Genomic DNA, 13,402 nt, shown 5'->3' with positions numbered 1-13,402 from the left:
AAATCACCATACGAAGCTGTTAAAATTATCCAAAACCCATTCCGGAGTCGTTTACACAAAAGTCAAACTCCCTAGAATCCTTCATCCGATTTGACTTCGAATCATCCGGTAACTAAACTCGACCACGCACGCAAGTCAATACATATAATACGAAGCTGCTCAAGACCTTATTCTGCCAAATGGGACTTATATTCTCAAAACGACCAGCCGAATCGTTACAAGCATCCAATAAAAGATGATTTGATTTCTCCTGAACACTTGATTATTGTAACGATCCGACCTATCGTTTTGAATATTTATGCTCCTTTCAACTATCTGAAGTCTTGAATAGTTTCATATGATGTATTATGACATGAGTAAATCATCGGTTTTGATGTTTCAGGTGTTACGGAATTAGTTCGGAAGAATAAATTTCATGTTGGAAGCTTAAATGAAAAGGGTTTACCGTAATTTGACTTTTGTGCAAATGACTCCTGAATAGAGTTTTGATGGTTCCAGTAGTTCCGTATGGTAATTTTGGACTTAGGAGTGTGTCCGGATAATTATTGGAAGTCCGTAGTTAAAGTAGGCTTGAAATGACAAAAATAGGAAATTGAAATTTCAAAAGTTTGACTGGGGAGTTGACTTTTTGATATCGGGGTCAGAATCCTGTTCTAAAATTTTTCATAGGTCTGTTATGTCATTTATGACTTGTGTGCAAAATTTGAGGTCAATCAGACTTGATTTGATAGGTTTCAGCATCGAATGTAGAAGTTGAAATTTGTTAGTTTTCATTAGGCTTGAATTGGGGTGCGATTCATGGTTTTAGCGTTGTTTGATATGATTTGAGGCTTCGACTAAGTTCGTATGATGTTTTGGGACTTATTAGTATAATTGGTTGACGTCCCGGGGGCCTCGAGTGAGTTTCGGATAGTTAACGGGTCAAAATTTGGACTTAGAACAATTCTGGAAAATTTTCCAATTCTGGTGCAATCGCACCTGTGATGGAATTGATCGCAGGTGCGCGACGACAGAAGCAACAATACAGCCGCAAAAGCGGATAAGGGGATGGTGAGGCAGTGGTCACATGTGCGAGGGAATTTCCGCACCTGCGTGATCGCAGATGCGGACGGGGAACTGCAGGAGTGCAAGGCCCACAGAAGCGGCTTCAGTGCTTACAGAAGCGGAGGCAGCGCATATGCACATTTTGGCTCGAAAAAGCGAGGCCGCAGATGCGGCATTTTGCTCGCAAAAGCGGAAAACTGGGCAGAATTATAAGGACCAAAAATGATCATTTCGTCATTTTCGATTGGATTTTTGGAGCTCGGTTTGGGCGATTTTCAGAGGCAAAGTTTATCACACAACTTGGGGTAAATGTTCTTGACTCTCTTGTGATTATATTTCATGAATTAATCTTCATTTTTGGCATTAGATTATTGATTTTTCAAGAAAAATCGGAGGAATTTTCTACAATTCCATAAAATGAATTTTTGAGTTTTAAACATCGATTCAGAGTCGGATTTGAGTAAAATTAGTATGGTTAGAATCATAATTGAATGGGTTATCGGATTTTTTATGTTTCGTCAAATTCCGAGATGTGGGCCCCACTGTCGACTTTTTAAGCGGAGTTAGAAAATTTTATAAATTTTTGAATTTTAAGCATTTTAGTACATTGTGATTAATTTGCACGTTGGTTGAATAGATACAGATTGTTTGGCTTGAATTGAAGAGATAAGAAGGCGTTTGGAGGTTGATACGTGCGGAATGAAATTTTTGGAGTATTGTTTATCTTGCTCGGCATTGGAATTGGCTTGTTTGAGGTAAGTGTTTTGCCTAACTTTGTTGAGAAAACTTTTCCTACTAATTGCCATTGTTTGTTACATGAAGGGGTAATACATATATGATGTGACGAGCATATATACATGTGCTGAGGTTAATCATGCTCGGGGATAAATTATACGATTTATTGTGCTTTGTAGAATTATGTGACACTCTTGTTTCATGTCTTCTTTGACTTCTAGATTTCTATGAATATGACATTAAATGCTAGAAATCCTGCTTTGGCTTATTATAATTTGATTAAAAATTTGACGGACTTTTGTGAAAATTATGGATGTGCTAAATCCAGTCGTTATTATACTTAGTAACAAATACAAATCTACGACTGTTATTCTTGAGATTTTGAATTTTATACATGAGTTGAAGATCATTTTTGAGACTTGTTGAAATACTGGAATAATAAAGTACTTGAAATTTATTTTATTGTTATTGTCTTGAAAATCATGATTGATGTTGAATTTGGAACATTCGTTTAAACACTCTTCTTGATATTATTTATGCTTCCTACCTTACTTGTTAGTGATATACATGTGCTTGGTAAAGAAGAGTGTAAAGCAGGAAGGGTGATGTCGTGCCATTTCATATACATTATCATGTGAGGGAGAGTGTAAAGCACGAAGGGTGATGCCGTGCCATTTCAGTTACATTATCATATGACAAAAAGTATAAAGCACGAAGGGTGATGCCGTGCCATTCTTATACATTAATATGTACGAAGGTATTCCATTTGCTTTATTATGTGAGGATGAGAGTAAAAGAACGAAGGTGTGATGCCGTGCCATTATTTTATATTATCATATGTTCATGGCACGAAGGGTGTTTTCGTGCAGGCGAGGACAAGAGACATACATTATATTGTGATATATTTTCGTTGTGTATACTTTCATGCCTTTATCTTGAGCTGTTATTGTGCACCTATGTTTTCTATGTGACTTGTAGTCATTGTTCTTTCTATGTCCTCTACACCAAGTGTTGTTGTGTTATCCATACCTTCTATCTGTTTAACTTGCTACTATTATGATTTTCTTCTTGTTTGTTATATTTGCATCTAATCCTTCTACCATGCTAATTAGTGAAATTTATATTTTTTCTTCCTAATTGATGTCATAATTTCTATGCCCCCTTTTCCCAGTCTATTTCCGTGGTCCATATGTACTGCTTTGTTCGTTGTTGCTTCCTGTGTGCCTCCCACTTTATTCTTTTTACTGTTATTGGCATTTCTCCCACCTAGTCGGTACTATTATATGTATGCTCGGTGAGAATGAGATAAGTGCACGAAGGTATTACCGTGCCATTCAATGTGATATCTTGAATATATTCCTCACACCGGGAATTCATTAAATTAATAAGATAAATGCACGAAGGGTGTTACTGTGCCATTTGATGTGATATCTTGAATATATTTATCACGCCAGGAAAGTTATGAATTTCCTATTGTAATTTGTCCTAGTAATCTTTTTCTGCCTCGCATAGTTGTTTCATTGTACCCGAATCTGTAATGTTCTATAATTGTTTTTATTGTTAGTATATTACACATGTTATAACAGTGAGTCTCTTTTACTAAAAATCTTCGTCACTACTTCGACGAGGTTAGACAAAAGGTGTGCAGATTTATGGGATCGGTTGTACTCATACTACACTTGTGCACCTTGTGTGCAGATTTTGGATGCTAATGTTGCGGTGTATGGCGGGAGCTGGCATTGAAGATGTTTCCGCAATCCGGTCATAGCTACCTCTTGTTCTTAGTAGCTTTAGAATTATCAATCTGTTGATGTATATTCAAATAGATGATGTATTTTATTTCATATCAGTTTTGCAAATTCTAAATCCTAGAAGCTCGTGATTTGTACTACCAGTCCTTGAAAAAAATAGAAAGGTTTAGTTATTTTATCATTTATTTTCCTCGATAAACCTAATTAAATTGGACTGTAGTTAATTGGCTTACCTAATGAATTGTGTTAGGTACCATCACGACTGGTCGGATTTTGGGTCATGACAATTATCAATCCCAAAGGTAATAGTAGTGCATTTAATAAGAAAAATATTTCTATCATTAGATTAAAATATAATTTGGGCAAATCGCATTATAGAATTAAATAAATATCTTAGCTAGCAGAAATAAATATGCTGATCAACTAAATAAAAGGTGTTTGCAAATATTTTATAATAAAAATAAAATATGTTTCAGTTTTTGACTCAGCAGAAAATAATACCAATAATTACTACCAAGAAGAATACTTAAATACTTTATGTCACGATCCAAAATCTCAACCTGTCGTGATGGCACCTATCGTGGTACTAGGCAAGCCGACATTATGGAATAATCCCAACATTTTTAACAAGAAATGAATTAAAACAGTTTAAATAATAAAAATTCTCATAAATAGGGGTAGAAACCCAAAACTCAACGCGGAATTCCCAACTATCGAGGTGTCATAGAGTACATGAGCATTTATACATCACAAGACTGGAAAATACGGTCTATAATAGTCTGAGACTAAATACAATAAACAAGAAGATAGGAAAGAAGAGACAAGGCCTGCGAAACACCGGCAGCTACCTCGAAATCTCCAAAAAATCAACTGCGCGAAGAAATCAACACCCATTGTGTCCGGGAATACCTGGATCTGTACAAGAAATGCAGGGTGTAGTATGAGTACAACCAACTTAGCAAGTAAAAATACTAAATAAAGAACTGAAAGTAGTGACGAGCTTCACGGCTAAGTCCAATTACAGAAATTTCTAACATAAGAAAGTAGGCATGCTTGCAAGTTCAACAATTAAGGCCCAAACAGTAATTTCATATCAAGTTCAACTGAAACAGAAGATAATATCTCTCAGAAATTTCCAAAATAATGATATATGATAGCTGAAGTGCAACAATAATGAAATCAATGCATCCTCTCAGAGCAACAGTCACACATTCCTCCCATTCACTCAACACCCGGCACTCGCACTCAGTAAGTACCTGTGTTCACTAGGGGTGTGTGCAGACTCCGGAGGGGCTCCTTTAACCCAAGCGCTATAATTCGCACGGACAACTCACGTGCTGGTATAATATCTGGATCATCACGGACAACTCACGTGCTGCACGGACAACTCACGTGCCATAGTATAAATATCTGGATCCGCACGGACAAGTTACGTGTTGCACGGACAACTCATGTGCTAGTATAATATCTGGATTCGCACGGACAACTCATGTGCCATAGTACAAATATCTCACAATCAGGCCCTCGACCTCACTCAGTCATCAATCTCTCCAGTCTCTCGGGCTCTCAGAAATCATGAAAATCAGCCCAAACAAAAATGATGCAATATATCAACAAGGAACAATAGAGACTAAGATATGATATGCAAATAAACTGTGACTGAGTACAAAACAATAATTTAGCAGATAATTCAATATGTACACGACCTCTGTGGGTCCCTACAGTGTCAACACATGGTTTAAACATGATTTTTAGTTCGATTTCCCTAATACATGGAAAAATGTACTGATAACAATAAATTATTCAACTACACAGATCTATGGAATTGATCAAGTCACAACTCCTACAGTGCATGCCCACACGCCCGTCACCTAGCAAGTGCGTCACCTAAAAACCAATCACATATCACAAAATTTGGGGTTTTATACCCTCAGGACTAAATTTAGAAATGTTACTTACCTTAGACCGTAAAATTCTTTATTCTGCTATGCCTTTGCCTCGAGAATCGGCCTTCGATCACCTCGAATCTAGTCACAATTAATTAGATTCAGTCAATACAATTTATAGGAATTAATTCCATATGAAAATATAAATTTTCTCGCAAAACCGAAATTGCACTCAAAAATCGCCCGTGGGGCCCACATCTTGGAAACCGAAAAAGGTTACAAAATATGAACGCACATTCAACCACGAGTCCAACCATACTAAATTTACCAAAATTCGACATCAACTCAGCCTTCAAATCTTAATTTCTTATTTTGAAATCCCTAGGACCAAATTCTCGAATTACACCTCAAAAATACGTAATCTAGTCGGAATACTAAATGATAATTCAATATTATTGACTAATAATGATCACAAGTGACTTACCTTAAGATTTACCGTGAATTCTATCTGAAAAATTGCCTCAACCCATGTTTGGAATATCCAAAAATGAGAAATTCTCGGACCCCCTGTTTCTGTACTGTGCCCAGAGCTTCCGCTTCTGCGGAATGTTTCAACCGCATCTACGGTTCCGCTTCTGCGACTACCTTCGCTTCTGCGGACAAGAAGTCCGCTTCTGCGATTTTGCCCAGCTTCCATTGCCTCCGCACTTGCGACCTTCGTGTCGCTTTTGCGAACTCGCTTCTGCGAGGTTTTGTCTGCTTCTGCGGACTTCACGCTTCCGATGGCCATTTCACTTCTGCGAGCTCGCACCTTCTAGCCAATTTTTGCAGGTGCGATTGCATCAGAAGGCAGAAAATTTCCAGATTTGTTCTAAGTCCAAATTTGATCTGTTAACCATCTAAAACTCACCTGAGGCCCCCGGTACCTCAACCAAACATACCAACAAGTTCTAAAACATCATACGAACTTAGTTGAATCGTCAAATCATATCAAACAACGCTAAAAACACGAATTATACCCAAATTCAAGCTTAATAAAACTAAGAAATTCCAAGTTCTACATTCGATACCGAAACCTACCAAATCAAGTCCGATTGACCTCAAATTTTGCACACAGGTCATAATTGACATAACATATCCATTCTAATTTCTAGAATCAGATTCCAACCCTGATGTCAAAAGTCAACTCCCTGGTCAAACTTCTAAACTTAAATTTCTATTTTAGCTATTTCAAGCCTAATTTAAATACAGTCTTCCAATAATTTTTCGGACATGTCCCTAAGTCCAAAATCACCATACAGAGCTATTGGAATCATCAAAACTCTGTTCCGGGGTTGTTTACACATAAATCAATATCCGGTCAACTATTTTAACTTAAGCTTTAAACCTTGGAACTAAGTGTTCCAATTCATTCCAAAACCTCACTGGACCCGAACCAATTACCCCGACAAGTCACATAACAACTGTAAAGCACAAATTGAGCAGTAAATGGGGAAATGGGGCTGTAATACTCAAAATGACTAGTCGGGTCGTTACATTTCCCTCCTCTTAAATAAACGTTCATCCTCGAACGGGTTTAGAATCATACATGGAGCCTCAAATAGGTGTGGATATTTTCTCTGCATCTCCCACTCAACCTCCCAGGTAGCTCCTCCGATTGGCCGGCCTCTCCAATGCACTTTCACTGAAGCTATGTTCTTTGATCTCAACTTTCGAACTTGCCGGTCCAAAATGGCCACCAGCTCCACATCATAAGTCAAATTACTATCTAACTGAACCGTACTGAAATCCAAAATGTGAGATGGGTCCCCGACATATTTTCGGAGCATAGATATATGAAACACTAGATGAACACCCGATAGATTAGGTGGCAATGCAAGTTCATAATCCACCTCTCCAATATTCTTAAGTATTTCAAAAGGCCCAATATACCTAGGACTCAACTTGCCCTTCTTCCCAAACCTCATAACACCCTTCATAGGCGATACTCAGAGTAGTACCTTCTCCCCTACCATGTAACCAACATCACGAACCTTTCGATCGGAATAACTCTTCTGTCTAGACTGCGCCGTGCGAAGTCGTTCCTGAATTAGTTTAACCTTTTCCAAAGCATCTTGAACCAGATCAGTACCCAATAGCCTAGCCTCACCTGGCTCAAACCAACCCATCGGCGACCGACACCGTCTCCCATATAAAGCCTCATACGGAGCCATCTGAATGCTCGATTGGTAGCTGTTATTGTAAGCAAACTCTGCCAGTGGCAGAAATTGATCCCAAGATGCTGTACTCAACTGAACCTGTGTACCTAATTCTCATTGCACTGCTCTCCAAAATTGTGATGTAAACTGTGTGCCCCGATCTGAAATGATGGACACTAGCACACCGTGTAGGCGAACAATCTCGCAGATATAAATCTCAGCCAACTGCTCCGAAGAATAAGTAGTACCAACTGGAATAAAATGTGTGGACTTGGTCAACTGATCTACAATCACCCAAACAGTATCAAACTTCCTCAAAGTCTGTGGGAGTCCAACTACGAAGTCCATGGGGATACGCTCCCACTTCTACTCCATAATTTCTAACCTCTGAAGCAATCCACCCGGTCTCAGATGCTCATACTTTACTTGCTGACAGTTGAGGCACTGAGCTACAAACCCCACTATATCCTTCTTCATTCTCCTCCACCAATAATGCTACCTCAAGTCTTGATACATCTTTGCGGCACCCGGATGAATGGAATACCGCGAACTGTGGGCCTCCTTAAAAATCAACTCACACAGCCCATCCACATTAGGCACACAATCCGATCTTGCATCCTCAATACCCTATCATCCCAAACAGTAACATCTCTGACATCACCGTGCTGAACTGTGTCCTTAAGGACAAGCAAATAGGGATCATCATACTGACGCTCTCTGATACGATCATATAAAGAAGACCAAGAAACCATATAAGCTAGAACCCGACTGGGCTCCGAAACATCTAATCTCACAAACTGGTTGGCCGAGGTCTGAACATCAACTTCAAGAGGCCTTTCACCAACAGTAATAAATGCAAGGCTACCCATACTCACTGCCTTTCTACTCAAGGCATCGGCCACCACATTATCCTTTCCGAGATGATACATAATAGTGATATCATAGTCCTTTAGCAGCTCTAGTCATCTCCGCGGCCTCAAATTTAGATCCTTCTGTTTGAACAAGTATTGGAGACTCCGATGATCTATAAATACCTGACAAGACACACCATATAGATAGTGCTTCCAAATCTTTAATGCATGAACGATGGCGGCTAAATCCAAATCTTGGACAGGGTAGTTCTTCTCATGGGGCTTCAACTGACGCGAAGCATAAGTAATCACTCTACCATCCTACATCAAAACACATCTAATACCGATCCCAGAAGCATCATAATACACTATATAAGAACCAGTAGCCGAAGGTAGGACTAGAACTGGAGTCGTGGTCAAGGGAGTCTTGAGCTTCTGAAAGCTCTAATCACACTCATCCGACCACCTGAAAATAGCACCCTTCTGGGTCAATTTATTCATAGGCGCCGCAATAGACGAGAAGCCCTCCACAAAGCGACGATAATACCCGACCAAGCCGAGAAAACTCCGAATCTCAGTAGCTGAAGATAGCCTGGGCCAACTCTAAACTGCCTCTATCTTTTTCGGATCCACCTTAATTCCTTTACTGGATACTATGTGTCCTATAAATGCCACCGAACTAAGCCAGAACTCACACTTAGAGAATTTGGCATAAGGTTTCTCCTCTCTTAGACTCTATAATACAATACTCAAGTGTTGTGCATGCTCATCCTGGCTACGTGAGTACACCATGATATCAGCAATGAATACCAAGACAAATGAATTAAGGTATGGCCAGAATATACTATTCATCAAGTGCATAAATGCTGCTGGGGCACTGGTCAGCCCAAAAGGCATCACGAGAAATTCATGGTGACTATAATTGGTCCTGAATGTCGTCTTTAGAATATCCGCATTTCAAATTTTCAACTGGTGATACCTGGATCTCAAATCAATTTTGGAGAATACCCTTGCTCCCTAAAGCTGGTCAAATAAATCATCAATACGCAGCAAATGATACTTGTTCTTGATCGTAACTTTGTTCAACTGACTGGAGTCGATGCACATCCGTATAGTACCATCTTTATTTTTCACAAACATGACCGGTGCACCCCAAGGCAACACACTAGGCCTAATAAACCCTTTATCAAGAACTTCCTGAAGTTGTTCTTTCAATTCCTTCAACTCAGCTGGTTCCATACGATACGGAGGAATAGAAATGGGCTGAGTGCCTGACACCAAGTCAATATTGAAATCAATATCCTTGTCGGGTGGCATAACTGGTAGGTCTGCAGGAAATACATCCGAAAAGCCTTGCACTACAGGTACAGAATCAATAGTAGGAGTGTCTGCATCAACATCTCTCACAAAGGCCAAATAGGACAAACACCCCTTCCCAACCAAACATTGGGCCTTCAAATAAGAGATTAATCTGCTGGGAACATAATCTAGAGAACCTCTCTATTTGACCTTCGGCAACCCCGGTATCGCCAACGTCACAGTTTTTGTATGACAGTCCAGAATAGTATGATATGGAGACAACCAATCCATACCCAAGATTACATTAAAATCAACCATACTAACTAATAAGAGATCAACTCTAGTCTCCAGTCCCTAATAGTTACCACACACGACCGATATACATGGTCCACAATAATAGTATCGCCCACCGGCGTAGAAACACGAATAGGTAAAACTAAGGACTCACGGGACATATCCAGATAATGAGTAAAGTACGATGATACATACGAATAAGTGGAACCAGGGCCAAATAATATAGAAGCTTCCCTATAGCACACTGAGACAATACATGTGATCATCGCATCTAAAGCAAAGACATCTGGCCTGGGGGAAAAGCATAAAATTAGGCATGACCGCCACCTGATCAGCCTCCCCCTCTTGGGCGACCCCTAGATAACTGAGCCCCACCCCGAGCTGGCTGGGCAGGTGGTGTAACTGCTGGTGCTGGTGCCATCGGTCGAGAACTCTACAGTGAAGCCCCCCTCAACAACCTAGGACAATCTCTCTTGATATGACTAAAGTCTCCGCACTCGAAACAACCCCTCCTCTGACGGAGCTGCTGGTCTTGATACCCCGAGGCACTTCCTATAGAAACCTGAGCAGACGAGGCATGGTAGGAACTCTGCGCTGGTAGTGCACTGAATGAAGACTGGCCTGAGTGAGCACTGTAAGAACCGTGGCCAGCTGATGCACCACGATGAGCTGGACGAGTCGTCTGAGTGGGCGTATAAGGGCGACCCCTGCTTTTGTAGGACTGCCCCCAGAAGATACCCCATCGAAACCGCCCGAGCCTCGAGGCCTCTTGGCCTCCCTCTCACCACACTCATGGCTACAGACCATCTCTCACCTCGTCAAAATTGGCACCAGATACTCTCTCCCTAGTCATACGCAACCGCAGCTGATACGTGAGGCCATCAATGAAACTTTTAATATACTCCCTATCAGTGGGAACCAACCAAACTGTGTGATGAGCCAACTCAAAATACCTCATCTCATATTGTGTCATAGACATGCCCTCCTGACGTAACTGCTAAAACTGTCTACGCAACTCCTCTCGAGACTGCGGCATAAACTTCTCCAAGAAGAGAACGGAGAACTACTTCCATGTGAGTGGTACTGCACCGACCGACCTGCATCTCTCATAATCCTCTCACCATCTGAAGGCAGCCCCAGAAAACTAAAAAGTAGTGAACGAGACCCCACTAGTCTCCAGAATACCTGTTGTACGAAGTATCCGCTGGCACTTATCTAGGAAACCCTGAGCATCCTATGACTCAACACCTCTAAATGATGGAGGTCGAAGCCTCCCAAATCTCTCAAGTCTTCTCTTCTCATCATCAGCCATAACGGGGACTACCGGGGCCTAAGAAGCTACAACCGACTGGGCCGGTAGTGCCCCCGGTAACTGAAGTCCCTACAGTACCTGCTCAGGAGTACGGGAAATAAGGGTATGCGTACCTCTCCCGGCCTGAGAAGTGGCTGGTGTGGCCTGAGCTGAAACCACCTGAGCAAGGCAGTTCAAATAGTCAATATCTGTGCTAGAGCCTCCTGAAGGCGTGGAATCACAATAGGCACAGCTGGTGCCTGAGCTGGTCCTGCTGGTTCAACTATATCTGGAATTTGCTCTTGATCTGGAGCAACTGGTGGTGCTACATGTGCTGCTCCAACTGATGTATGAGCTACACCTCGACCTCTACCTCGGCCCTGGCCTTTCCGGCCCTAACTGGTGGCACTGGTGGCTGACCGTCCGATCTGGTAGTGCGTATCCTCACCATCTGAGAGAGAATAGAATGGAAGAAATTTAGTTTTCGGAATCCACAAATTTGCACGATAGAATACAAAAAAGTGAAATTTCCTAAGGGTTCGACAGCCTCTCGAAGATATGTACAGACATCTCTGCACCGATCCGCAAGACTGTAATAAACCTGCTCATGACTCGTGAGACCTATGTAACCAAGTCTCTGATACCAACATGTCACGATCCAAAATCCTAACTTGTCGTGATAGCGCCTATCGTGATACTAGACAATCCGACATTACGGAATAATCCCAACATTTTTAACAAAAAATGAAGTGAAGCAGTTAAACAACAAAAATTCTCATAAATAATGGTAGAAACCCAAACTCAACGTGGAATTCCCAACTATTAGGGTGTCACAGAGTACATGAGCATCTATCCATCACAAGTCTGGAAAATACGATCTATAATAGTCTGAGACTAAATACAATAAACAAGAATATAAGGAAGGAGAGACAAGGTCTACGAAACACCAGTAGCTACCTCGAAATCTCCAGAAAATTAACTGCGCGAAGAAATCAACACCCACTGTGTCCGGAAACACCTGGATCTGTACACGAAGTGCAGGGTGTAGTATGAGTACAACCAACTCAGCAAGTAACAATACTAAATAAAGAACTGAAAGTAGTGACGATCTTCACAGCTAAGTCCAATTACAGAAATTTCCAACATAAGAAAGTAGGCATGCTTGCAAGTTCAACAATTAAGGCTCAAACAGTAATTTCATATCAAGTTCAACTGAAACAAAAGATAATATCTCTTAGAAATTTCCAAAACAGTGATATATGACAGCTAAAGTGCAACAATAATGAAATCAATGCATCCTCTCAGAGCAACAGTCACTCATTCCTCCCATTCACTCAGCACTCGGCACTCGCACTAGTAGGTACCTGCGCTCACTAGGGGTGTATGCAAAATCTGGAGGTCTCCTTCAGCCCAAGCACTATAATCCGCACGGACAACTCATGTTTTGTACGGACAACTCACATGCTAGTATAATATCTGGATCTGCACGGATAACTCACATGCTGCACGAAAAACTCACGTGCCATAGTATAAATATCTGAATCCGCATGGACAACTCACATGCTAGTATAACATCTGGATCCGCACGGACAACTCACGTGCTTCACGGAAAACTCACGTGCCATAGTATAAATATCTCACAATCAGCCCATCGGCCTCACTCAGTCATCAATCTCTCAGGTCTCTCGGGCTCTTAAAAACCATGAAAATCAGCCCAAACAGAAACGATGCAATGTATCAACAAGGAACAATAGAGACTGAGATATGATATGCAAATAAATTGTGACTGAGTACAAAATAGCAATTTAGCAGATAATTCAACATGTATACGACCTCTGTGGGTCCCTACAATGTCAACACATGGTTTAAACATGATTTTTAGTGCGATTTCCCTAATATGTGGAAAAGTGTACTGATAACAACAAATTATTCACCTACACAGATCCATGGAATTGATCAAGTCACAATTCATACGGTGCACGCCCATACGCCTGTCACCTAGCATGTCCGTCATCTCAAAACCAATCAGATATCACAGAATTTGGGGTTTCAT

This window comes from Nicotiana tomentosiformis, chromosome 10 (genome assembly GCF_000390325.3).
Source record: "Nicotiana tomentosiformis chromosome 10, ASM39032v3, whole genome shotgun sequence".
Classification (NCBI taxonomy): domain Eukaryota; kingdom Viridiplantae; phylum Streptophyta; class Magnoliopsida; order Solanales; family Solanaceae; genus Nicotiana; species Nicotiana tomentosiformis.
Note: the sequence above shows the minus strand (reverse complement) of the source record.